General features: G+C 38.3%; 1 protein-coding gene and 1 long non-coding RNA gene across 13 annotated transcripts in view; one reads left to right on the plus strand and one right to left on the minus strand.

Annotated features, from left to right (window-relative positions):
- On the plus strand, window positions 1-27,353 carry LOC116423561. 2 transcript variants are annotated; one of them, XR_004234176.1, is made up of 5 exons: window positions 1-224; window positions 6,157-6,308; window positions 10,506-10,559; window positions 19,952-20,136; window positions 25,688-27,353. It is a non-coding gene; the product is annotated as an uncharacterized LOC116423561 (long non-coding RNA). The 2 variants fall into 2 exon arrangements; XR_004234177.1 differs by lacking the exon at window positions 19,952-20,136.
- Window positions 1-27,640, minus strand: part of BCAS3 (BCAS3 microtubule associated cell migration factor) — a 794,545-nt gene that overhangs the window by 181,234 nt on the left and 585,671 nt on the right. The window lies entirely within an intron of this gene.

A 27,640-nucleotide genomic window follows, 5' to 3' on the forward strand; every position in this document is an offset into this window, starting at 1 on the left:
TCGAAGGCCCTTGTAGGAATGTTTTCTTTCATACCCAGTGGCATTAGAAAGATGTTTGATGCCATCCTAGAACGTTCAATCTACAGTAGGAGAAAAAAGTTTAAGAGTATTAAGTCTGAGATGTCTTTATGAACTTTACAGTGGAATGATAATCCATAATTAGGACAAAGGTTTTTTCTTGGTGGAGAAGATCTGAGTCAGTGTAATTGTGCAAGTGATCACAGGTAAGAATAGACAGTGTATTTGTATCACTTACCAATTAAGGGTATGGTATTTATTATAACCCTACTAATGAATGAAGTGAGTGAAAATGGGGCCAAGGGTTCATTTGGGAGCCTTTTAGAAGGAGGTGACTCTGGATTGGAACATTCTTTCTATTATAATGTCATAGTATTAAAAAGATGGAATAGATTCTAGAGATCTAGTTCAACCTATCCTCTTCCCCTACCAACTGCATAGATAAGGAAATTGAGTCCAGAAGTTGCTAAATGGCTTGTGCAAATTCACAGAGAGAGTAAAGCAGCAAAAGTAGGGTTTATTATTAGGCCTTAGAACTACAAATCAAGTAATCTTTCCATTATACTACACTGAATGAATATGGTTTCTGGGTTACTGAATTCATCATGGTAGATAAACTTCCAACTATAATTCTCCAATGTATTCAGGAGAAAACAAGTTTGCATTAGCAGCTATAAAAGTGGTCAATTCTAAGGCTGGGATAATTTATGAGTACTTTGAGAATTTGTGCTCCTTTTTGTAAATGGCATAAACTTTATTCTTTTCTTCTGTAAATAAAATCACTAGCTAAATTAAAAGGAGAAAGAAAGGTGGATGCCCACAAGTAATAAGATATTTAGGATAACAGCGAAAATCTTTCAGAGGGAAAAATGTTAGTAGGTAACCACATTTCAAGCTAAGAAACTAGGGTTTCTATAGGAAATAAGGAGGGAGGTATGGGGTATTGTCATTGAAAAGGTAAGAAGAATGCTATGTGCACCAAATATTAAGTTGGTTTATAGGACTAAATTGGAGTTGGAAGGGGTCAGATTTTTAAGTTTTAAATGACAAATATTGATTCTAGAGGTAAGACAGAGCCACTGGACTCCAACTGGGTAGGGTGTGTATGACATGGTCAGACCTGTAATTTAAGAAAATCACTTGAATGGAGCATGGATTGGAGTGGGGAGAATCTTGAGGTAAGGAGCCAAAAAGGGGAAGCAATAATCTAGGTGAAAGGTCAGAAGACCCTGACCTAGAGTGGTGACTGAGTGGTGAGGAAGGCATATATGCAAGAGACATTATGGAGATATAAAGAACAAGATTTGGAGTCTGATGGGTATGTTGGGTGAGAGTAAGGAATTAAGGATGAGACTGAGGTGGCAAAACAGGATGGAATCTACATTGTGGAAGCATAACTAAAGAAAGCTTCATAGCTAAGGACTGAGAAGTCTATTTCTCTCTTCATTGGTCAGATTCATGGCACAGATCTTGGTGGTTTTTGGATTTGGACCCATGGCTTTTTCCTAAGAAGAAAACCTGTTCCAGAACACTAAGATTAGTGTGATTGGAAAAGAAATATAAAATTGTACATATTTTGGATTTTTCTAATGGTCTGAATGTTTTTCTATTGCATGAAAAGGTCACTTAAGAAAATTGATTCCCTGGCTTTACTCTCTCTCTATATATATTTATATATTAATATCTTTAAACATCAACCTTATATTCTTTCCCCTCCTTAAAAGGGGAATTTCTAAGAAGATGGTGCATTTACATGTAAATTTATGTCTAATACATGTAAATACATGTTTTCTTTTGGTTCTCATTCAGAAGTATTTAGGAGCTGATGCTTCAGCTATATTTTATTTTACTTTTAATTAAAGCTTTTTTATTTTCAAAAAATATGTATGGATAATTTTTCAACATTAACCCTTGCAAAATCTTGTGTTCTAATTTTTCTCTCCTTTGTCTTACGCCCTACAAATAAATAGCAAGTAATTCAATATACGTTAAACATGATAAAAATATGTTAAATCCAATATATGCATACATATTTATACAACTATCTTGAATATCTCTATTTTAACAATGCATCTCATTTTTTTCATGCTTTCATAAAAATGTAAATCCATATTGGTAATGCTATTACCAATAGTTATATTGTTGCACTGTTTTCGTATCACAATCACTTCCAAATATATTATAGTTCTTGAACATTTAACTTTTCCTTGTGTCAAAGAAAAACAGTTAAAACAAAGCAACACAGTGACTAAATATTCCACATACAGAAATCCTTTCTCTCTAGAGAAGGAGGTACATTTCATCATCTGTTCTTGGATACTAAGATTGGTCACTACAATTACATAGAGCTCTGCTTCCTTTTAGTGTTCTTTTCATTCCTCTCCTATAATTATTGTGTATATAGTTCTCCTGATTCTCCCTACTTCATTCTGCATCATCTCATAGAGAGTAGCTCTAAATTCCTCATATTCACTGTCTCTTATGATGCCACAGCTGATTCCATAACAATTGTGCAATACTGGTTATAACCACAACAGCAAAAGTAGTGACTTTATAATGAGGCCTTTTTTGGGCGGAAAGAGGTGGGAGGGCATCATGACTATGGAAGTCTAAAATGAAGATGCCTGTTCGTGAACTAGTTAATAAAATATTTCAGTTGTTCAGCCATTTTCCAGTTATTTCCAACTTTCTGTTATTGCTTTTTGGGGTTTTCCTGGCAAACATGTTGGAGTGGTTTTCTTCAGCTCATTTTATAGATGAGGAAACTGAGACAAGGTTTAGTGATTTGCCTGGGGCACACAATTAGTAAGTGTCTAAGAACACATTTAAATTCAGGTCTTTCTGTGGCACTCTAGTGCCACACCACCTAGTAGCCCAAAATCAAACAGAGTATTGCCTTAACTCTCTGTTTCTGGCAGTATAATACAGGGATACAGAGCTTGACATCAGAGCCAGAAAGCCCTGGATTCAAGTCCTGTCCAACACACTTGGCTCTGTGATGCTGGGCACATCACTTAACCTTGTTCTAGACAAGTCCTTAAGACTGTATTAAGTTACACAAACGATGCCAACTTGCATGATAGAGGGAGTTTCCTAGGATCTAGGAGATCCTTGAAAAAATCAAATCACAAAGATAGTTCTTATTCCTTTCCTTTTCTCTGTATTGGATAATAGGGGAGGTGCTAGTAAGGGCAGGTTAGAGCTCAGCAGGGCCTTCTGGCTTGATTTTCACCCACCTATATTTCTCAAAAGAAAGATTTTTAGGGCTGATCTAAGATATTATTTACCTTCCCCTCAAATCTGATCCTATCTGATCAGATATTTGATCAAGTATTTGATTAGTAGAAGAATGAAACTGTCCAGAGTTTGCTGCTGAAAATCTCTACCAGAACACCCTGATGGAATATTCAAGATTCCAATAAGAGATTCCTAAGGTTCTAATCTTTCACCAAGAAATAATTCTGGTCCTACATACTTTAGTGCTCTTTTTTTTTTTTTTTTTTAAATATTCACATTCAAAAGGTCAAGTTGTAAAGTCATTTGATTAAAATAGTACTAAAAGAGTAAACATTAACTCACAATTTTTCCTTAGGACTTTCTTTGTCCAAGTGGGGATCATTTTGCTTTCAAAATAAGTTGCACCTTAAGAAGCTGCAAGATTATCTTGATTAAAAATCTTTAACTTCTTAATTTTAACTAGGAAAAAAGTTGTAATTTCCTTCTAATTAAAAAAACCAATTTTAATACTTTGAGTATTATCTTGAACTTAACATCTACATGTTATCATGGACTACTCTGGAAACATTCACACATTTAAATAAGATCACCTGTCAGAGTAAACGAAGTTTTTTGTTTGTTTTTAATCATATTCATCACAGAATTGCTATATAAATATAACTGATTAATTCAATATAATTCTGTAAACTTTTATTAAGAATCTCCTATATATGAGTCACTGTAGTAGGTGAACAATAAAATTAAAATATGAAAATTTCCCCGGCCCTCAAAGAACTTGCACTTCACTATGGGGTAGTAATAGGGAAAAGGGAGAATTGCTAAGTATTTTACTTAGTCCTTAACTACTAACTGCAAAGTACTCTTTTTTAATTCATACAGTTCATAGATACAGAACTAGAAAGAGGCTTAGAGTCATCTAGTCTAATCCCTTCATTTTATATAAAAGGAAACTGAGGCCCATGAATAGCAAATAACTTTTCCAAGATCACACCCATAAGACAGAGCTGGAACCTGAAACCAGATCTTCTGATATCCAATTCAGAATGCTTCCCTCTGCTCTACACTATCACCTGAAAGGGTGGATGAACCAACAGCTGTATATATATTAATTAAGTTTCCACTACTCTTCTCACAAAGTATTCAATGTTTCATGATAGAGGCTTGGAAAGAACTAAGGTTTGCAGGCTCTTTCCTAAGGAACTGAAGCAACACAAGAGGCTCCAAAGATGAAGTTAACCTTCCATTTTAGTGCTTGACCATTCTGGACATGTTTCCTCATATTCCCACCAAAGTCTCATATAGTATCTGTCTTCGACTGTGCTCTCATCTCTCCTCTCTTAGCTTGGTAAGGAAATGCAAGAGGACCAGGATCTTTTGACCACAACTCAACTCCCATTACATATACTAACTTACATTTATATAGTATCTAAGATCTACAAAAATAGTTGTTTGTTTTACACCATATCTTTTGAAATGGGTGTTAGCATCATGTTGACACTTTCTGACTTAAGCTTCCAAAATCAAAGTGCTTACCAGAAGTTCATTTCTCCCTAAGAAGAGAGATTATTACTCACTTCAAACCCCAGCATCCCTAAGCAAATATATATAAAATCAGATGAGGAATTAAAATTTAAAACCATGCTTTATGATGGAAATATTAGCTAATAAAGAAAACAATTCTGACAGGTACCTAGAGATTGCCACATCTTATTTACTGAACTGAACTCTTTGTCAGGTTTTGTTTCCACTTTTTTCTACCTTTAGCCATGTAACAACAGTTGAAGTTGGCTTGAAAACTGAGAGAGGAAGCAGACCTCCAATCTAATCTCCACTCTCCACCTCTGGAAGATTCATTTTAGAGCTTAATGTCTTACTGACCCTGCCAATCATCCCTCCCAGTAGCCACAAACCTGGATTACAATAACAGAGCATATCAAGAGGGAGGACAGGAAGGAAAACAAACCACTAGCAGGGTCAGCACTAGGTAGGCTGAGAGTGAAATCGACCTGTGGAAAATGAGAGATGGAGGGAGATGGGCCAATTTGTATTTAATTAATTTTTGAAAGAGACAAAACAAGTGACCTTATCACCAAAGTCTGCCCAATGCCCCTGCAAAATTCACTGTTAAAGGACAGAGGCTTCCTATCAGGTCATAGGTCTGTATGCCAGACACTCTGGGGAAAGTCATGCTTATGAATCCTACATTTGGGGTTGAGCTCAGAGATTAAATGATAATCACAGAAGTCAATGAAACTGAATCCACAGTGTGTCAATGTCAACTTTTTTTTTTTTTTTTTCTGAGGCAATTGGGGCTAAGTGACTTGCGCAAGGTCACACAGCCAGGAAGTATTAAGTGTCTGAGGCTAGATTTGAACTCAGGTCCTCCTGATTTCAGGGCTGGTGCTCCATCCATTGCACCACCTAGCTGCCCCCTTAATGTCACCTTAATGAAGCAACTCATCAGCTATCAATATTGTCATTACCACCATCATCATTTTCATCATCCATTTAACACTTGCCCTAGAATGGTCCTCCAGAATTCAACAATGATTCCTAACCTACCTCTCAGACCTCAATCACAAAGAAGGCAACTTGATAAGCAAAAAAAAGTGGCAGCCTTTTGTTTTGTATTTTTGCTAAAAAAAAAAAAATTTAAAGTCAACAAATTTTTTAAAAATGGAAAAATTATCCTTTTAAAAAATTTCAGCATCTGAGGAAGGACTATGTTCCAGCAGTCACAGAGATCCTTTGGTGTCAAAGGTTTATGGAAAACAAATATCACAGACTAGAGAGTCTAACTCATGAACATGCTGAGGAGAAGAAATTTTCCTTCTCCATTAAACAGGATTTTAGACCCAGAGGGGAAGCAGGAAGAGGCTAACATCTTCTATTTCTCTTCAGGGATAACATTCAAAAAAAAGCTCAGTATCTGGTCCCAAATGCTACTCACCCACCTGAGGCAAGTAGGAGCCAGGAAGGACCTCTACCCACTTCCCTCAAAGGCATTCTGCAAGATCAACTGAGGAAACTCAGCTCTGGAAGGCTCTAACAAGGTAAAGGCTTCTTCCCTTGATCCCTGCTGGGGTATTTGGCATTTTTATCTTTGCATTCAAGGAGTTAAGCAGTCCAAGGCAGTGGAGAGGTGGGGAGTGGAGGGAAGAGAAGATAAAAATCTCTGGTTTTCATGTTTAGTGAGGCTGCCTGACAAATGAGGATCCAGCTGTAATTGTAACATTCCAGGCTCATAAGGCGCCAAGTTTTACTAACTATAATTTAACTGGTCCGGTTGCAGCAGTCCCACTTCTTGTTTGGATAATCAGCCTTTGTTTAAATATGTACCAAAAAAGCACAGGCCAGCATTAGCCTCTGGGTCTGTCATGTGAGCTTATTACCCTCTAGCTTGCAGTAGCAGAAACCCATACACAAGAGGGGGATTATCTTCCTAGTATTACTGTGACGGTAACATATAATCAGTCCTTTTCCCCCAGCCTCCACATCTCCTCCCCACCCACCCCATACCACCCCCCTTTCCAATTCACAAGTCTTCTTTCCAAGTTCAAACAGAGTTTAAAGGTGAAAGGGTCATGAAAGTTTCATGGCTGCGGCTGTTGGGAAAGGGGGTAGGAATAACTGGGGTCTCTAGCCGGCATCTACCAAAGGCTCAAGAATCTCATATTTCACTGCACTTATGCAGAGTGGTGCCTCTTTGACACAAGATGTTTAGAATGAAATTAAACCCTTGTTAATAATATTTAATGTAATATAATAATTGTAGCACCACACGTCAAAACAGTCTTGTGTGCTACGTAAGTGAACCGAGTGGTTTGCTGGTCGGCTGAAGCCCCGCGTTCTCGATCTTCTCCTTCCTTGTAAATGGGGAACTGTGGTGTAAGAACAACCCACTTGTCGGCCTGCAGCGACTCACCCATGATTTCCCTCCTATGGCCTATTAGCGTCTGGACTGGGCTGGCTAGGAGACCCGTCCTGGAGGGGATCCCGACCAGAAGCAGCACACAGCTCTCAGTCAGAAATAAAGAAATGCATGTGCAAAAGGGGGGAATGGAGACCCTGAGGAGCCCCCAATCCAGCTCTCACCAGCATGGCAGAAGTTGACTGCAGGCTGGGCAATGGGGAGGTTGGAGTGGGAGGGAGGAGCTCAGCAAAGGGAGAGGAAACGCTTTTTCTCCAAGATGGCTGTTTGTTTTATAGCTATCAAGGGGCAAGGTGACATCTAGACAGTTTTCTTTGCTTGAAAGCAGAGGATACAGTCCTATATAAATGTTTGGAATCCACAAGGAAAGATGGCTGAGTCAGAAGGGGTGATCAGGGAACCCGGAGAGTCTAGAAAATCATAAGAAAGTGACAAGGAGCATCTGCCTTTATGCCCAAACCCCAAACACTTGGAGGGCATATGGAGCCCAGGATCCAGGAAAGACAACAAAAGGGAAGGAGGAGAAAGAAGACGAGAAAAAGCAAGGAGTTTCATATCACAACTGAAAGGGAAATGTCCAAGAGAGTGGGCTACATACAATGAAAAGAGGACCCGCTCTCAAGTCAGTAGTCCCGAGTTCAACTTTGACCTCGGAAGAATGCTACCTGTGTGACCTTACACCTGGGCCTCATTTCCATCTGGAAGGCCAGGAGGTTAGACTAACTGGGAGGCTCCTTCTAGCTCAAGATCTAGGATTCTATAAATGGTCCTCTTTTAAATCTGGCTTACAGATATCTGGAACAAGGCAAGTGGACTGACCATAGGAAGGTTTTCTCCAGGTCACTAATGATGAGAATGGTGAGAAGCAACATCTGCAAACTGGGTACAGGCTTCACAAAGGACTCTTCTATTTGGTATTTAAAAGATCTTCATACTCAATTTCCATCCGACCTTTTCAAGCTTATTACCCATTCCTCCTCCCTTTCCTCTTTCTGCCCTTTGGCTACACAGGCCGTCCTCACCCAGAACATCCCTCTCCAGCCTCTGGGTTAGTCCAGGCCTGGGACGCCTCTCTGCCCTGCACAAGATCAGCTCCCATGGCACCTTCTACCTGAGGGTGTTCCCAGAGCTCCCCATCCCTGCCCTCACCCTTCAGCTGTTACTGCCTTCTCCTGCCCTGCCATTGTATTTACACAGTATCTGTTTTGAGCATGTTTATCCATGTGTATGTTGTCTCCCCAGATAGATTAGAAGCCCTCCAAGAGAGAAGGGTTATTCATTTTATGTCTCTGGTGCCTAAGCACAACCAAGGGGCTTTATACAAGTTTGCTGACTGATTTTACTAGAGATGAAACTAGGACATAAGAATAGAGCGAGGCTCAAAGAAGGCTGAATGATTTGCCAAAATCCACTTAATGAATTAGCGCCAGGGCCAGGGCCGGCATCCGGGTCTCCTGAGTCCCAGTCGGGGTTCTTTCCTCACCAATGGACTGCTCTCTCTGCCAGCTTCCAGACAGATGAACACTGCAGTGTCAAAGGGAGGGTTCTAAGAATATTTAACTGGCTCAGTGAGGAATGTGAAATGGAAGCTTCTTGAGGGCAGATACCATTCAACTGTGCTTTCATCCTCCTGGTGCTTAGTCCACACAAATAAATAGCAGACGCTTATAAAGGTTCATTGAACTGAATGGAAGTTAATATTCATTTGGGGGTGGGGGAATGGAGCGGAATGCTGAAATAAGAATATTGCTGAGGACCACTTACAATAGGAAAATCACTTCTGCAAAAGCCATTAGTTACAAAATGTCTGAAACCTCTCAGTTTTTATAGTGAAAACTGTACAAGTTCAGGGTCAGATCCTCGACTCCTCCTCCCTCTGTGCCCCTGGGGATAAGGAGATGCCAAAGCCTGAAAAACTGAACTGATACATCTGAATCTTCAGGCCCATTCACAAAGAATATCCTCATCCTCATTCATTTAACAGCCTTTCCAGATAACACCAAAATATGGAAACAGTAAACATCTTGCAACTTTGCTCATCTGGAGCAAACAGTTGCTTAGGGTAGCAACTAAGTTGACTACCCTGTCATCTAAATCAGTCTTGATCTTTCCTGCAAGAAGGAAGATTGCCCAGATGCAGATCAGAGGAGAGGAATTACTTTTTAGGGTATCAAGGCTAAAAAACAAATTCTCAGAGAGCATAGTTGGCCCTGGGAAGGCAGGTACATAAATCCATCTGGAAAAACTGTCAAGTAAGAACAAATTCCATGAAATTCCCAACTGATATAGGAAACATCATTTTGTATCCTGCACTATCCTGCGTTACTAGTTTAGACTGGCCACAATAGTCACTGAAAAGATTCCCAGTGGGAAAAAAAAGGAAAACAAACCCTCCCCCCAAATAACTTTTATATTACTCTTACATCACAAAAATAGAGTGCCAAGATAGCAGCACAGGAAGAGGAGGAAGATTAAGACTAAAATGGGATTTTTCCAGAATTTCCCACCCTTTTGATTTCTTCCCCTTAAAAAAAAAAAAAAAAATTCATCCAGAATTTTCAGGATGAAATCTAGTGGGAAAAGAAACAAAATCACATTAGAATGGCATATGTCATTTAGTTAGAACTGTAATTAAAAATTACTTCACTTAAGGTGGGAATGAAGTATGAAAGACAAACCAGGTGGAGAAATGTTAAGTAATGACACACCCCACCTCATCTCTTCCCAAACCAGGTCTACTCTACCTCAAGCAAGGAGTCTTCTCTCTAGATATCAGCACCTTGGGACAAAGCCTACTGGAACCATGCTTGTTACAGCTCAGCTTTATCCATGGCTTGATTATGTGGTATAGTGGAAAGGGAGCTAAGAAGACCTGAGTTAGAATTCTGTCTCAACTGTTAACTAATTGTGCCACCAAAGCAAATCATTTAACTATTCTCAGCCTCAGTTTTCTATTCCATAAGAATATTTCTTCTCTGTAAAATGGGCAAAATAACAACTACACCATGGAATTGTTTGATGGATCAGCAAAGCCAAAAAAGTTGGACTAATACCTCTCAGACTTCTAAGCTCTGTTATTCTGCCTCTATGAAGACATTATTAGTGAGAATAATAATGACACAGGAAAACATCTCAGGGGATGAGATAAACCTAAAAAAAGGATTTCTTACCTACTATGAAGTTTTTCCTAGAGAGAGAAAAGTTATGATTTTCTGGTTTAAAATCTGATTACCTGATCAGTAATGACATCATTGGATTATAGGATTTAGAGCTGAAAGAGCCCTTGCAAATCATCTAGTCTAATTCCTTCATTTTGCAGATGAGGAAATTGAGGACCAGAGAGGACCAAGGTCACAGAGGTGGCAAACAGCAGGTAGGATTTTTTTTTTATTAAAGCTTTTTATTTTTCAAAACATAAGCATGGATAATTCTTTGACATTAACCCTTGCAAATCCTTGGGTTCCAATTTCCCCCTTCCCTTACCTCATCCCCTAGATGGCAAGTAGTCCAATATTGTTAAACATGGTAGAAATATGTATGATATATCCAATATACGCATACATATTTATACAATTATCTTGCTGCACCAGAAAAATCAAACCAGACCAGAAAAAAATGAGAAAATAAAATGCAAGCAAACAACAACAAAAAGAGTGAAAATTCAATGTTGTGATCCACCTTCAGTTCCCACAGTCCTCTCCCTGGATGTAGATGGCTTTCTTCATCACAAGCTCATTGGAACTAGTCTGAATCATCTCATTGTTGAAGAGAGCCACATTTATCAGAATTGATCATTGTATAATCTAGTTGTTGCCATGTACAATAATCTCCTGGTTCTACTCATTTCACTTAGTATCAGCTCATGTAAGTCTTTCCAGGCCTCTCTAAAACCACCCTGCTGATCATTTCTTACAGAACAATAATATCCCATAACATTCATATACCATAACTTATTCAGCCATTCTCCAACTGATGGGCATCCACTCAGTTTGCATTTTCTTGCCACTACAAAAAGAAGGCCAGGATTTTTCCTTAAACCTTCTAATCTCAAATCAATGAGTTCTCTCTCTACTCTATTTAACTTAAAAGGTTGTAGAGGGCTTTTATTCCTTATTATAGGATTCAAGGACTTGAGAAAATTCTGTGCCCATTACTTTATTCCTTCTAAATCCCTTTAAAATATACTTTAAATTAAGGTTTCCTAGTCAAACAAATTTGGTTAAAGATTATAATCTGTCTAGTTTGGAGTTTCCCTGGTAATTTCTCAGGAAGATTAAACTATGGAGGAATTTCACAGCAACACCACTAGGGATGCTCCTGATCTCTGGTCTTGGGTGTGGGGAAGAGGTAAGTACAATGAACAGACCAGGTGTGCGGTAACATGCCAGGGAGCTGACCCCAAAGAGCAATAGCTATTATATTCATACTCCATATCTGGGGGACCTCTGAACACTGGCCTTAACTACACACACCAAGATCTCAATATATTTATAATTCAATATAGGACTGCTGATTCTATATTTAACTTGTGCGTATTTGTCATATTTTAATGTGTTCTTATGAAGGGTAGCATCCTGTAGTAAATGAAGGACTGGTCTGGGACTCAGGAAAATCTGAGTTCAGTTTCTGCTTCCATCTAGCTGTACAACAATGGTCAGTTATCCTCGCAATGGCCCAAGCAACTCTAAGATAATTAAACTCCTTTGATAAATATCATAATTGATAGCCATCATTCTAGAGCAATAATCTGCACAGTAAATCAAAGAGGCAAGTTGTAGGTAGAGGATACTATTATCTCAAAGTGCCAAGTTCTCTTGAAATCCATGGAATATGATTGGGGCTAGATTGGGAATTCAATGGAATTCTGCTATCCAAAGTCCTAAGAGTGATCCCTACCTAAGGTAAGCAAGATTCTTGCTTCTGGACTCCTTGCCTCAAGTCTATTTCTATTCCAATCCATCCTATGTAGTGCTGCCAAAATGACTTGCCTTAATTGTAGAACTGATCATGTCACCTCCTTCACTTCTCTATTCAATCAACTTAAATGGCTTTTCTCAACTTCCTTTTGGATATAGCCATACATTCCTCCGTTTAATCTTAAAAGTTTTTCACAGCTTGGTTCCAAAACGTCTTTATATTCTCACAGGAGAGTTTAAATACCACCTTAAACATCTATAAGTTAGCTGTATGGGCAAGTCATCATTTAACCTCTCAAAGTTAGCTTTTCCACCTATAAAATGGGGATCATAACATTTGCCCTACTGATGAGTGTACTCAGAGGTGTAATATGAGGAAAACACTTTTCAAAATTTAAAATGCTATATAAATAGGATTTATTATTAATTAAGGGATAGTTCCAGTTTCCCCAAGAGAACTGGTGCATGGAATTCCCAGGTCAGTTCAATGCTAATGGTATGATGTGAGCTTCATAACTATAACCCTCTGCATAAAAAGATGGTGTTTTTTAAATCTAACATGTCTAATTTCTCACATCAATAAATATTTTGAATTGTTTCCTGGTAGCAAGAATGTATATTTCCTAAGCCATCTGAGTTATACATGCAATGCCTTTTTAAAATAACTGGTAGGAATAAAATCTTAAGTCAAAGAAAAGGACAAAATTAACTGACTCACTTGGCTAATGAAATCATATACTTACAGCTAGAAGAAATGTTAGAGTCATTGAATTCGCCACCACATCCATTTTGAAGATGAGAAAACTGAAGAACAGCTAAACTAAGTGAATTGTCTATGGTCACAAAATCACTAAGTTTTGGGGAAACATATAAACTTAGGTACTCCAGATTCCAACCTCAGTGCCCTATCTGCTGAGCCATATTCTAACCAACAGAACTGACATGACCCAGGCAGAATTTTTTTTTTTTTTAAGCACCAGCATCTCAATTTGATAATCTCAACTATCTAGAACCTTGCCAAGAACCAGAGAATAAACATAAATGTTCTCTCACCAACCGCATTTTTTCCTCATGGAAAAGCTCTTTAGGCTGCAAATGTTCAGAAGCATTTATTCTTAATCTATATACTATCCTAACTTATTTGGTGTAGAAATATAGCAAGCAGGCCATTCTGGCTGAAATACAATTCATACAGAGAGGGGAGAAATATGAAATAAAGCTGTAAAAGAATATATTAGGCCGTGGAGAAGCTGGAATGCCAGGTTAAGAAGTTTGGATTGGATCTTTTAGGTAACGGGGAGTTACTGAAAGGTTCTGACTAGATGAGTAAAATGATCAGATCTGTGCATAAGAAGCTTAATCTGATCACTGTGGTAAGAAGCTCATAGGCACATGGAATTGAGAGCTGCAAGGGATCTTAGGGATCATCTAGTTTAACCCCCTCTTTTTTTGCACATGAGGAAACTGAGGATTTGAGAAATCTTGGTTGCAGATGCAGAAAGGCCAGATTTAGAGACAGGGAGGGTGGCAGTGGGGAGATGAGTTGTGGTAGCTGGCATGAGACTAGTGGGAGTTGAAGAAAATTGTTTTTCAGAAGAGAAGTGTAATCTGCTTTAAAAGGATGGTCATCTAGAACAATGAAAATTTTAAAAAGTTTTGGTGCTTACCAAGGTGAGTTTCAGAAAATGGATTTAGGCCCCAAAGTTTCTCCTCTGATCTAGATAAATGAGATGTCTCTGTACTACATTTTATCCATTTAAAAAAATGGAAGAAGTTATTCATGATAAAACTTATTTAGAGCAAAAAGATTTCAGATAGTACTGCAGACAGTCCTTCAGAGAAGGCTCCATCTACGCTGACCTTCACACACAGCCATCCAGCCCAATACCCGACAATCACAAGCCTATGAACCAGGCCTCTGTGAGCTGATGTTTACAAACACTGGGAACGTTCTGATGCTGGCTTTGTTGCTGTTGTTGCTATTTCGTTTCAGACATGTTCAACTCTTTGACTGTACCTTGGCAAAGATACTGGAGTAATTTGCTAATGTCTCCTTCAGCTTATTTTACGGATGAGGAAACTCAGGCAAACAGGATTAAATGACTTGTCCAGGGTCACCCCTAACAATTGTCTATGGTCAAATCTGAACTCAGCTCTTCCTGACCCAAGCTCGGTGTTTTATTGGGCCTCCTACCTGCATTTTCTGAATTCTCTCCAAGTTCTTGATGCTACATAAAAAACTGAACCATTAGATCCTAGGTGATGTCTTGGGATCACTCAGTACTTTCTAGAAAGCAATGGGCTTGCTGAGCTTGCTCTTTGGCTGTACATAACCCTCCCTTCAGTTAGAAGGAACAGAAAAACCATGGAGCCTGACCCAAAGAGAAGGGGACTTTGGTTTCCAGAAAATTCAATCATTCTCTGCAGCTGAAAAACAGCCACATTTTCCACACAAAAACGAGATGCAATGATAATAGAGCCTTTTAACATTCACTAATAATTAACTTTTCCCCTTTCATTTGGTCATACTAGTTTACAGACCCAGAAACAGGAATAAACATCCCTGTCACTGGTGTATTAGATCACACACCAAGAGACCGAAGGTTTTAGATGAAGAAAGAAGCTGAAAGTAAACTGATTACACATGCATCAAGTAGAGCAGACACTAAGCATTTCTGGATTGCCAGGGATAAGATACTCCCTGTGCTTATTACTGTTTCTTGATCCAAAGAGATTTAAGCAACTGGTTTCAATTAGATGTTTCAAGCTAGTAAAACTACATTCATAAAGACATATTTATAGAACAACCTAAAACTGGGAAAATTAAGATGATGATGAAACTGATAAATTCCATCCATTTCCCTCCCCACTCCTAAATCATTTGCTAATCATTTGGGGGGGGGGAGGTGGTTTAGGGATGAGGAGAGAAATCTTGTGATTGCATGAATTAATCAAGAGCAACAGAATGAATAAAATATATTTGTAGAATCCTTACAAACCAGGGATTCGTGTTATCTGTTTTCGTAGGAACCTGAGGAATTTGTGATGACAAATTTATGATGTATGGTCAAATGGCTAAACTGCTGAAATCAACAAGTGTGAAAAGAGTGATGGACACATATATAAGTGTCATATAATATAGTGGGTGGATGGCTATTAAGTGAGTGGGGCAAATGCTTCATCTAATCTGTCACCAAACATAACCATCTAGAAACATGGTAGGCAGTGATCAAAACAAATAAAAGGTACATATGCAGGTTTCTATCCATCAGGAAGGTCTTCTGCCCTGTCAGGTGACAAATCTTTTGTGGCTGAATAAACCCCAATTCTAGAGTGGATGGGTTTCTACAGAGGTAGCTGATGAGATGATTTTTAAAACTTGCAGTATGTGATGACTATGGACATCAGTCCTACTGCTTTCTCTAGCTCATCATTAACAAATTTTCCAGCTTCAACACTTAGGGAATGCCTAATGTTTCTGTTGGTATCCATGCAATCAGAAGCAGACGAAAGCTGGATTTACAAAGCCAAAGAACTTCATTTCATGTTTGTTGGAGACAGGAATATCTACCTATATGGATATGGAGCTGAAGAAGGTAGAGGATGATACATATTGTGGAATAGAAAAAAGAAATTACTCCTAAGCTTCTACCTCTATTCATTTGTTCAGTAAGCATTTATTAACCATTGACCAGATACAAAGCCTTCTCCTAGGGATTGGGAATGCAAGGATAAAATGAAAAAGAGTCCCTTGGGGCAGCTAGGTGATGCAGGGAACAGAGTACCAGCCCTTTAGTCAGGAGGACCTGAGTTCAAATCTGACCTCAGACATTTAACACTTTATACTTTTCTAGCTGTGTGACCCTAGGCAAGTCACTTTAACCCCAACTGTCTCAGCAAGAAAAAGAAAAGAAAAGAAAAAGGGTCCTTTGAGTAGTGAGCATATATTCTGCTGGGGCAATAGTCAATTTATCATCAAAATCGATAATAACTACAATACCATTGGTTTTGCTATAATGCTTAAAAACAGTAATGTATTCCAACCTGATCAATATGCTAGGGAACAATTTGAACATAATGTGAATTTTGTGTTTGCTTATATGTAATGCCATCCATAAGAAAAAAGAATATAGAAAACTGCACCCAGTTGAACCAAGCCACATCAGAATATACAAAGTTCACATACCTACATACCTCAAACATGTGCCAGCTACCTCACTTCATCATGTGTTATCCTACAAGGTTGTGTTTTACTGTTCTTTCGTATTTGCAAACTTTTCTATATTAAAAAAACAAACAAACAACAAAAACCACTTATTGAATATCCCAGATTGAATGAAAGTCACAGATTGAATGAATGTCTCTGTCCACCACAGACCTGCCCTCTCAATGTAGTTATTGACTTTGCCAGTCAAGGTACAAGCCAAGCAGAAGCACGAAGCAACAAATTCTAATATTATTTATTATAGCATTTTTGTACTTTTAAAAAACATTTTAATATGTGTCAAACTATGTATGACTCTTGTTAAGTCCCTGTCTTCTTATATACTACTGATGAAGTTTTTTGAGCTTTATACCCAATCCCTTTTCCCCCAGTAAATTTTATGGACTTTGTTATGAGACTTTTGCATAATATGGTGATTTTTAGGAATACATATGTCAGAACTGATATATATAGAGAAAGAATGCTTAAAACTAAGGGGATTAAGAAAGATTTCCTGGGGTAGCTAGTTAGTGTAGTAGATAGAGTATTAGCCCTGAAGTCAGGAGGAGCTGAATTCAAATTTTGCCTCGACACTTAGCATTTACTACTTTTGTGATTCCAAGCAAGTATTTAACCTCAATTACCTCACCAAAATAAATAAATAAAAGCTTCTTGAAGGAGGAGGTAACATCTGTATCATTTTTCTATAGCTTGTTAAGATTAATAAAGCACTGTCTTCACAAAAATTCTGTAAAGTAGGTAATATAAATAATATAATTTCCACATTATACTGAAAGAATTTCTATTTATTTAAGGAATCCTTTGATTCTCTCTTTTAAAGTGTAGCAGGTTGCATGTAAAATACTACAAGTAAAAATAATAATAGCTGCAATGACTCACTAAAATTCTAAAGTTTGCCAAATACCATATATATATACATACATACATATATATACATACATACATATATATATATATATAAAATCTATGGAGCCTCAAAACAATCCCGGGAGGAAGGTACTATAGATGTTACTAGCTCCATGTATAAGAAGGGGAAAATGAGACTCAAAGCAATTAAATGCCACATTTCTTTTACAAGGCCACATGGAAGATTGGAAAGATTAATGAATGTGGAGTCAGAAGATCTTGAATTGAAACTTAGCAATGACATTTAACTTGTATCACCATGGATGAGTCACTTAGTTCCTCTGAGTTAAAGTTTTCTCATCAATAAGTGTCTTAGGGAAATAAATTATTATTACTGTATTGGAAAAGTATGAAAATTATGAACTGTAATCAAAAGCAAAACCAATTCTTAACTGAAATCCACATCATAATCATCGGTTAAAATGAGGGGTGAATGAGGACAGGGATAGGTTTGTAAAGGCAACCTCTGATGATTTAGAAATCTGGGGGAAAAGTTAAATTACTAGATATAATAGTATCCAAGTCTGGATCTGAAAAGAGGCCAGTGAAGAAATATTGCTCAGAAGGAAGGGAAACCCCAAAGGGAAGTCTTTGGTCTACTACCAAAACGAAAGGCCTAAACCTAGAGAAAAGGGCCAAGATGAAAGAAAAGGAAATCACAAGAATAATGGAGCAGCAAATCACTTTGCTCTAGGCAATTGCCCAAGCAGACTAGGACTTCAAAGCAAAAGGCAAAGGTAACCACTATCACGCATAAGAATCATTCTGGTGCAATCAGGTCCTTCTAGACCAATTCCAACAGTCAGTGACCAAAGATCAAAGCCATTGTAAATCACCAATGATTAAGCGAGTGAATCACAAGATCAAGACGCAGATCACCAATCAGCAGTGAAATAGAAAGTACCAATCATGTTACTCTACCAGCCCAGGCATGGGTTAGACCCGGGCCAGGGACTAGATAAGGTTCCTGGGGAGACATACAGAATACTTTTAATGGTCTTGAGTACAAGGTCATTAACTGCTGAAGAGCAATTGTAAAAGGCAAAATGTAGTTTATAACATGGTGGGTCTACAGACTTACAAAGAAGAAAGAGAGCTTATAGGCAATCACATCCAATGCCCTCATTCTACAGAGAGAGAAAATGAGGCCCAAGGAGGGGACTTGAATCCCTAATAGGCAGGTACATAAAGGGTGGCAAGAAGGCCAAGATAGATCTGAACCCAGATTTCTATATTCTCACTGATTCCTCTTAGTTACATTCTTGCCTGCCCTACAACGCTGCCTTTGAATAAATGAAATCAGATTCCTTTATTCTTGGCTCTTTCAGTTCAGGTCCTCGCTCTAACAATGTCAGCTATATAGTTTCCTAGGGAAGACTGCATCCAAACCCAACCTTTATCTTTCTTTTCCTAATTTTTAAAGAAGAGGGGGCAGGTAGAAGGAACAGGTCCAATTCATATCAGGATTATGACCACATGGATCCAGGTAAATAGATTCCAAAGGTTTTTAATTAGCCTCATTCATCCCCAATTTCCAAAGGAAAATATAACAACAAAACAATTCTCTTTTTTTTTTTTCTGGGATTTGTGAGCACAAGAAAATAAAATCATTCTTTACCAGCCTCCCTATCCCAACCATGCCCCAGAACAAATGATAACTTCACTTTTCTGACTAGTCTAAACCTTGAATTATTCCAGTGATGTTGCCCTAAATTCCACCTCACTGCTCCCTAATAAGTAATCACCCTACTGAGATGGACATACAGCCACTGTCCATTGATGATTTGGTTCAATTTTTAAGTTGGCAAACAGCCAACATATGCCCAGCACAACACAGATCCATGGTATGTACAGGTGCCCATGGTAATTATTTGTCGGTCTTTGAATACAAGCTCCTAGAAAATAGATGCCAAATTTATAGTTTGTTTTGTCTATGCATTTTTTTTAATTTTGTTAATTTTGTCTATGCATATGTATTTTTCCAATCAATGTGTATCAAAGTGCTACAAATATCAAAGTTTATCCAGGAAAAAGGTTTCCAGATAGTAAGAGCAATATTGAGAACAGCAAAGGAAAAGGGACTCAAAACTTAAGGAAGCAAAGAGGATCAAATTTAGAAAGTCAAGAACTCCCAAAGGTAAATTAGGGCTTTCCCTCTCCCAACCCTATCAGCTTTATCCCTTAACAGCTACAGTCATGCTTCTGCTGGTGACAAGAAGTTAAGGATCTGAAATCTCTAAAGGGCAGATAATAACGGAGCACGGTCGATTGGGTTGGTGAACAGAAAGTTGTGAAATGACTTTAAGTGTCTCAAAGGAGTTTTTCTGAGGCAACTAGAGCTATGAGAAGAAAGCTGTGAAGCTTGATAGAGATGCAGACAGATTCCAAGGAGGCAGAGTTGTGAAAAGGCTGTCTCTTTTCTAAAATTGGAAGGATTCTTAAGTCTTCTTTCAAGAATCTACAGTAGAATAATCCCATTTCACTGGGTTGTGAGTGATGGAAGAGGAGAAAATAACTCTAAATTTTTGTATCTAGGCATCTCTCATCATTCCTGGTGCCACAATTTGTCTCCTTTTCCTTCCACTACTAGTTACATCCTGGGTTTGGACATCAATGAAATCAAGAAGAGATTTACTCTTTCCTCTAAGAACTTGATATTTAGAAAAAAAAATAGAGAGTATTCAAGGAAAAGAATCTCTCTTCTGGTCTTCATTTTAGGGATTTGGGCTTTTGAACAGCTGGCCGGGAATTAATAAAAACACCATTGAAGTCAGTGGCTTTGCTGCATTTGAAACAGAAATCAAAGGGCCAAAGCAGATGGAGATGCCCTAATTCACTGGTATTTTGACTTTCTAAAGAAATTGGATGTGAGCAGAGAAAAATTTCAGGATAAGAAAAAACAGGTAAGTATATATAAGTCAGGTATACAGGCTGACTTTTCCCTTCCATCTTTTATTCAATTATTATTTAACTCTTCATCACTGCTAGAAGAGACAGATAAGCCAGAAGGTAAAATATACTTATATACCTATATATCTATATATATTCATACTCTAGAAATATGGATAGAACCATTTGAGTCAGATTCCTTCTCTGCTCCCTGAGCTTACAGATTACCAACAGAATATCTAACTTCCCATACACTTTTTTTTTCTAATGGAAACCCAGCGACATGCCATTTCTGAATAAAATACAATGGGAATAGTAACATCCTACTTTCAGTTATCTCGCTCCCCCCCTCAAACTCCAAGGAATGGGGTACATTTTTGACTCGTTTAGAAAAGCTTATTTCTGAATTCCATCTCCAGAGCTGCCCAGGCCAAAGATAAAGTAATGGTCACCAGTAAGGTGACCACCTTGCTCAGGAGCAGCTGGATGAGAAAAAGAGGGCATTATGTCAGATGAGAGTAGCAAGAGAGGGGTTCTCACAGTAGCTCTTTGCAACCCTCCAAGGAGCTACAGAGCCTGCCCATTAAAACCCTGTTAAAACACTTCTGATGTTGTCAGCAGTGGAGAGCTGAGAGAGCAGAGTGATCACTGAGATGCTATCTGCCTCCAGCAGTTCCGTGGTACTGTCAATACTATGAGCAAGAAGGTACAAGATAAGTAACAATCTAATTTCTACATCAAAATTTCATAAACTCCCTGAGCTTGCAGCACTGCTAATGTGGACACAAGGAGACCAAGCCAATAGGCCATCCAGAGGACAAAAAAAGACCTCTGGGCTGGGGTCTGTTCTAAAACACTTGAACAACCTTCACACTGTGGTTTTGAATGCTCAAATCTTTGTAGGAAATATGCCCAAGAAAGAGTCAAAGGAGAGTTCTTTTCTGGGAGCCTCTCTGGGGATCCTCCAAGGCTCAGGATTTCTGGGTAAAGTTCTCTTCTCGGATGTCATCTATTTAATAATAAGAAGAATTAATACTTATATGGCACTCAATGTGTATCAGGCATAATGCTAAACACTTCCAAAATAACTCATTTGATTCTCACAACAACCCTGTAAGGTAATCATTTTCATTATCTCCATTTACTGTTGGAGAAAAATGAAACAAACAGAAGTGAATTACTGACTGGATTTGTACCCTGTTCTTCCTAACTCTGGACCTGGCTATTGAGCCATCTAGTTGCTCCTTAGAAAACATTTTGCTTCAGCTCTTTCTGAAGCTTTATTTTAATTTAAATTAACAAAAGGCAAGTTAACAAACATTTATGAAGCAATTACTATCCAGAAAATACTGTATTAAGTGCTGAGGATGTAAAGATAAAAATGATATAGTCCCTGATCTTAGGGAGCTTACATTCTAAAGAGGGAGACTAACATGTACACATACAAATGTATGCCTAATATAGGCACAAAATGAATACTAGATGGTTATATGAAGAAGAACACTAGCAGCTAGGAGGGAACAAGAAGGGTTTCATGCCCAGGTAGTACTTGAACTCTGTTCTGAAGAAAAAGAGGGATTCCAAGAGGCTGAGATGAGGAGGGAGAACATTCATACTAGGTATGGGGGATAGCAACTATAAAAGTATGAAGATGAGTGACTTTTATGTGGAAAAGTAAGTAGCACAATATGGACAGACCACAGAGTGTGTGGACATGAGCAAAATGGAAGAAGACTGGAAATATAGGAAAGGTCCAAGTTGTAAAAAGCTTTAAATGTGAATCAGAGGAATGGCTATAGGGAGCCACTGAGTATGGAGGGGTCAGGAATGGGGGGGGGGGGGGGGGGGAAAGAAGGATCATGTAACATGATCCAGACAAGTCCCTTAGGAAAAACTCCTTAAGCAGCTGTATGCAGAATGGAATTGAGTCAGGAGAGAACAAATGGGAAGCTAAAGCTATTTTAGCAACTCCTCTAGAAGAGGAGGACCGGGAGAAAATAATCCCAAGAAAACCCACAGAAAAGGAAGGAGGTATTCCAGAAAAGAACTGAACTCAAGATGAGAACTTGATGCACAACAGCAAAAACTGCTGAAAGGCAGAGGAAGGAATAAAGGAAGAACTCATTCAATCTGGAAATCAAGAGATTGTTGGTAACTGTGAAAAAAGCAGTTTCAAGTTGGGTGGCAAAGTCAGAACCCAGATTAGAATTACACAGGGTGAAGTGATGAGTGTCCAAATTAGTATGGCACTATATGAGTAGAAAGAATACAGATGTGAAAACATTATGGAGATAGTGGTGATGAAATCTGATAATGGAATGAATATCTGAGAAGAGTGAGAGTGATAAGCCAAGGATGACGCCAAAGCTTCAAATACAGTTCAAAGGAAGGAAAGTTGGGCCTATAGAAGAGTAAGAAGGAAATTTAGAAAGAGGTGGATTTGGAGGAGAAGATGAATTCTGCTTTGGACATGCTAAATTTGAGATGCTTTTGGGAGATGCAGTTTGAATGTTCAATATGCGGTTGGTGATGCAGGACTGGTCCTCAAGAAACATTTAGGCTGGATATACAGACCTGGGAGTCATGTCCAAAAAGATGGAGACTGAATCTAAAGGGGCTGATTGACAGGATCATCATTTGAGAGTGCAGAGTAGGAGTTCCCAACCTGGAGTTCTTGAACTTTTTTTTTTTAGTAGTATTTTATTTTTCCAAATACATGAAAAGATGGTTTTCAACATTCACCTTTGCAAAATCTTATGTTCCAAAATTTTCTCCCTCTCTTTTCCTTTACCCCTTCCCCAAGATAGCAAGCAATCCAATACAAGTTAAACACGTTCAATTCTTCTAACACATTTCCTTATTTATCACGCTGTGCAAGAAAAAAGTCAGATGAAAAGGAAAAAAAAAACAAAAAAGGTGAAAATAGTACACTGTGATCCACATTCAGTCCCCACAAAATTTATTTTTTCAAAAATATTTTGATAACCATTTCAATATAAGTGATTTTCTCTATAATGCTCTGTATGTTTTTTTTTTTTGGCTTTTAAAAAACTAATTCTGAGAAGAAGATGCATATATTTCACCAGACTGTCAAAGGATCTATCATACAAAAACATTAAAGAACCCCTGGTATAGAAACAATAGACAAGAAGGCCATGTGAGCCACAGTGAGATGAATGAGAAATCAGCAAAAAAGGAGTAATAGGTACTGGAGAAGGAGGAAGACCAGGGGAAAACAAATCCAACAAAACTCACAGAGGAGGAAATAGGCATTCTAGCAAAGAATTGAACTCAGGAGAAGAACTTGGTCAATAACAGCAAAACTGCTGAGAGGGCAAGGCCACAATAAAGGAAGAGGCTATTGGATCTGGAAATCAAGAGACTGTTGGTGACTTTAGAAAGGGCAGTTTCAGTTGGATTTTTAAAGTCAGAACCCAGATCAGAAGAATGTGAGGAAAGAAGTGAAGGCACAACTTTTTCTTTTTCTAAAGAGTTTAGCTGAAAATGGGAGGAGAGCATCTGCTACGTGCAAGGCACCATGCTAGAAACTTGGGTTAATTAAGACAAAAAAATGAAAACAATCAATGCCATTCTGGCAGGATGAGACATGGGCACAGATAAGCAAATACATGGCTATTTCAGAGGGTGGAGAGGTTAATGAACTGGAGAGGGGGAAGAAGGAGACAGGAGGCCCCCAAGATAGGTATGCAAGGAAGCTGAAGATTCTAAGAAGGTATCTGTGCTGGAGGGGAATGCAAGTTCAGGAATAGGAGTCAATCTGTTAAAAAGCATGGAGATTGGGGACAGAAGGCCTAGAATAGCCAATAAGTAGGCCAGTGTCTCTGGGTCTCAGTTTCTTCAGCAGCAAAAGGAGAGAATTAAATTAGATACCCCTGAAGTCCCTTATAGTTCTAGACTGAAGATACTATAATTAAAAAACAAATATTTATGAAGCACCTATGATGTACAAGGTACAGTGCTAGGGATACAAAGATAAAACCAACATACTCTCTGCTCCCATACAGTCTACATTAGGGGTCCTCAAACTTTTTAAATTGGGGGCCCATTCACTGTCCCTTAGACTGTTGGAGGGCCGGACTACAGTAAAAACAAAAACTTTGTTTTGTGGGCCTTTAAATAAAGAAACTTCATAGCCCTGGGTGAGGGGGATAAACGTCCTCAGCTGCTGCATCTGGCCTGCAGGCCGTAGTTTGAGGATCCCTGGTCTACATTCTTTGGGAGGAATACAGCATGTACACAGATAGGTAAGTACAAACTGATAAAAATTTATTTTAAGAGGAAGAAAACACTAACAATGGAGCTTGGAAGAATGGTCTAAAGAGTCATTGCAGAGGTAATACCAGATTAGTGCTCTGAAGGAAGCTAGAGTTTCTATAATGCAGAGATGAGAAGAGAGTATGTTTTAGACATGAGGACTACCTGTGCAAAGGCATGGATGGAGGTGGGAGATGGGATTACAGAAATAGGAATAGTTAATATTCCAGACTGACTAGAACAGAGATTTCAAATAGGGGAGTAATTCTGACTAGCCTCCTTTTGTTATGAGACAAATGTTGAAGGTGGGAGCCATCTCAGAGACTTAGCAGTCCAACTTCTCCCCTCTTCCTACCTTTTTAAAATAAAAGATGAGCAAACTGAGGCTAAGAGAAGTCAGGAATGTACCCAAAGTTGCTTAGCAACTCAGCTAATTAACATTGGTGGGGAGAGGGGCAAGGATGACAAGAAGCCAACAACAGAGTTTCCCAGACAGGAGAAATGCTATACCAACCCTGAACACAAGATGTAAGAGTCCTCTGGCCTAAATGACACTGTTTGTGTTGAAACCACGCCAAATAAGTTGGCCCAAATGCGTTACTCTGAAGCCTTTTTTATAAACTTGCCATGGATTACATGCCATGAACATCATTTAATAGCTCCTTCTTCCAAAAGTCCTGTGACCCACATGGGATGATAAATGCTAGTTCTTCCCATAGCAAACTGAGGCCCAGAGAACTTATGTAGCAATGAATCAGTACTGGCTGTGATTCCATAATGTGAAATATAAGGATAAAATGGAAAAATCTGATCCATCATCTGGATGCTTAGTCTACAGAAGAGCAAACATTAGAGTATGGAAACCACTGACTAAACCTTTCAGTTTCCTTTTGGGTAGTATAGAGAGACCCATCTCTGACTCCCAAAGTGTCTGCTTTCTTGGTTTTCCTTAACTCTGATGGGTAATCTTCTGGCAGCAGAAGAAAAAAGATAACAGAATAAAATGAGTGGAAATAATCCCACCTGGCTATTAGCTTCTTCATGTGAGAGCCTTGGAAACAGATATTTAGGCCAACTAGCATAATGTTTCCAAAGAAATTTAATTCAAACCAAAAGAACATGCTGGTCTCAGGGTCTCCCTTTGGCTCACAAATAAGGCAGTCAGTCTGAGGCAACAGTTACTTTCCATTTTGACAGGCAAAAAGAAATAAAAGCACAGACACCTGTGAGGAGAGTTCAGTCTTTGGTCACTCAGCTAAGAAAAAAAGCATTATCTTTCTTATTTTTTAGGGTTACTGATCACCTGAGAGTAGGAGCTCATAATGACAGAGGACTTGAAGCAGAATTGAAGGAAGAAGAGAAGTTAATGTAATCATCAGAGGAAAGGAGAAAACAAGTTCTGTGTAAGCTAAGCTAATCAGGAGAGGGGGCAATATAACCTCCTCCCCAGAGCCCTGTATATTACATTCCTTTCCTTATCCATCTTGGCTTTCTCTGCTGTCCGGGATCAAGACTGTGACACTACCTAATGAGGCTGGGGAGCAGTGAAATCAGGACATTTTAAAAAGAGAGAGGCTTCTCCGGATCAGATAACCCCAGCAATCCAGACAGTAATGAGCCTGTCCAAATTACCAGTGGCAAATAATAGAAGTGCTAATTTGAAAGCACGCATGCCCCTCTGGAAGGAAGAAGCCTGGCCACCAGCCTACTGCTCCAGAAGACTTGGATGCTGCTTTGATATGTACAACATATATACTATTGTGGGTGAGGCCTGAGAGGTGGGAGTGGAAAAGAGAAGGATTTTCGAATTTAGGGCAGGAATATAACACAGCATCACTAGGAAAAAAAATCTCAAAAGCAATCATCAAATAGGAAATCTCTATCCTGCTAACATATCTGTAAAATATAACTCAGGACAAAAATGTAAAATGCCAAAATGGGGTCTGGGTCCTGGGAATCTGCCCTCCATTTATCTACCACTGTCTTTAGTTGCTTCAAATATCTACCACAGGGGAAAAGGAAATTTCTTCTTTTGGAGGTTATTTTATTTTATTTATTTGCTTATTTATTATAAGGGACCTGCCTAGTCATCCACACCACTGGGGCATGCCAGCAACAATGAATTTTAGGCCACATGTGCAGTCACAAACTCTTAGTATTTTGAAAGGCCTTTCTAAAAAAGGAAGGTGAAGGTGTTGTGCTGGTAGGAAAGCCTGCTACTTTGGAAAAAAGGCTGAGACAGTGATGGGGCTGGGGTTCCACCATAAAGAAAGTCATTTTCTAGGAAGGACCTCTTTATAGACAAGGCTTTTGGAGAAGTACCTTGTATTCTTAAAAAAAAAAAAAAAAAAGATTACTCATACTTTATCTTAATTGAATCTCAAAAAACAAACGAAAAAACAACCAAAAAGCCTGGATGAAATGTAGATCAAGTAATATTCTCATTTCACATATGGGAAGACTAAGGCTTAGAAATCTGTTCAGGGTAACTGAGCCTTCTTCTAAGATCAATGCTCTTTCTACTCTACCTGACCAGTTTTAAACGATGGCCTTGAAGCAGGTAAATGGACAATTCTTTGTAATCTCTTTAGGACAGAGTTACAGAACTAAAGATCACAAAGAAGAAAAAAGCTAATTAATAATTCAAGATTTTAAACAGCTAGTCCAGTGGTCTACCTCCTTAACCATGAAAATAACTAGCCATATAATATATGTTTCTTTTCCTCTAAGAATGCCTGGATGACAAGATTGTAAATGGGAAGGGAGTAACTCAAGACTGAACCTTCTCATTTCATAGCTGGGGAAAGTGAGACCCAAAGAAAATTAATAACCTTTTTAAAGTCACAAGTATTGTCTAATTCTTGTCTCCTTTAAAAGAATAGCTGTAATTATTTTGAAGAGAAAATCAGAGGAAATAAACTGCAAGCAAGTACTGTCATACTTAATTCTGGATTAATTCTGAATAAAAAAATCTTTTAATCAACAGAAAACTGGAAAGCAGCATGGAAAAAATAAAGTTACATTCCCATGTCATAACCTATATCGAAACGAACTCCAAAAGGATCAATGTTCTAAATATTTTAAAAATCATTTAATAAGAAAAAAATAATTTCCTCAATTGCTGATAAAATAATATTTTATCCATTTAAAAAACTAGAAAACTATTTGTGATAAAATCTGTAGAACAAAAGGCATTCTGTTCAAAATAAAAATATTGAAAAACATGTTTGTACTCAGTATATC

Source organism: Sarcophilus harrisii, chromosome 4 (assembly GCF_902635505.1).
Source record: "Sarcophilus harrisii chromosome 4, mSarHar1.11, whole genome shotgun sequence".
Lineage (NCBI taxonomy): Eukaryota > Metazoa > Chordata > Mammalia > Dasyuromorphia > Dasyuridae > Sarcophilus > Sarcophilus harrisii.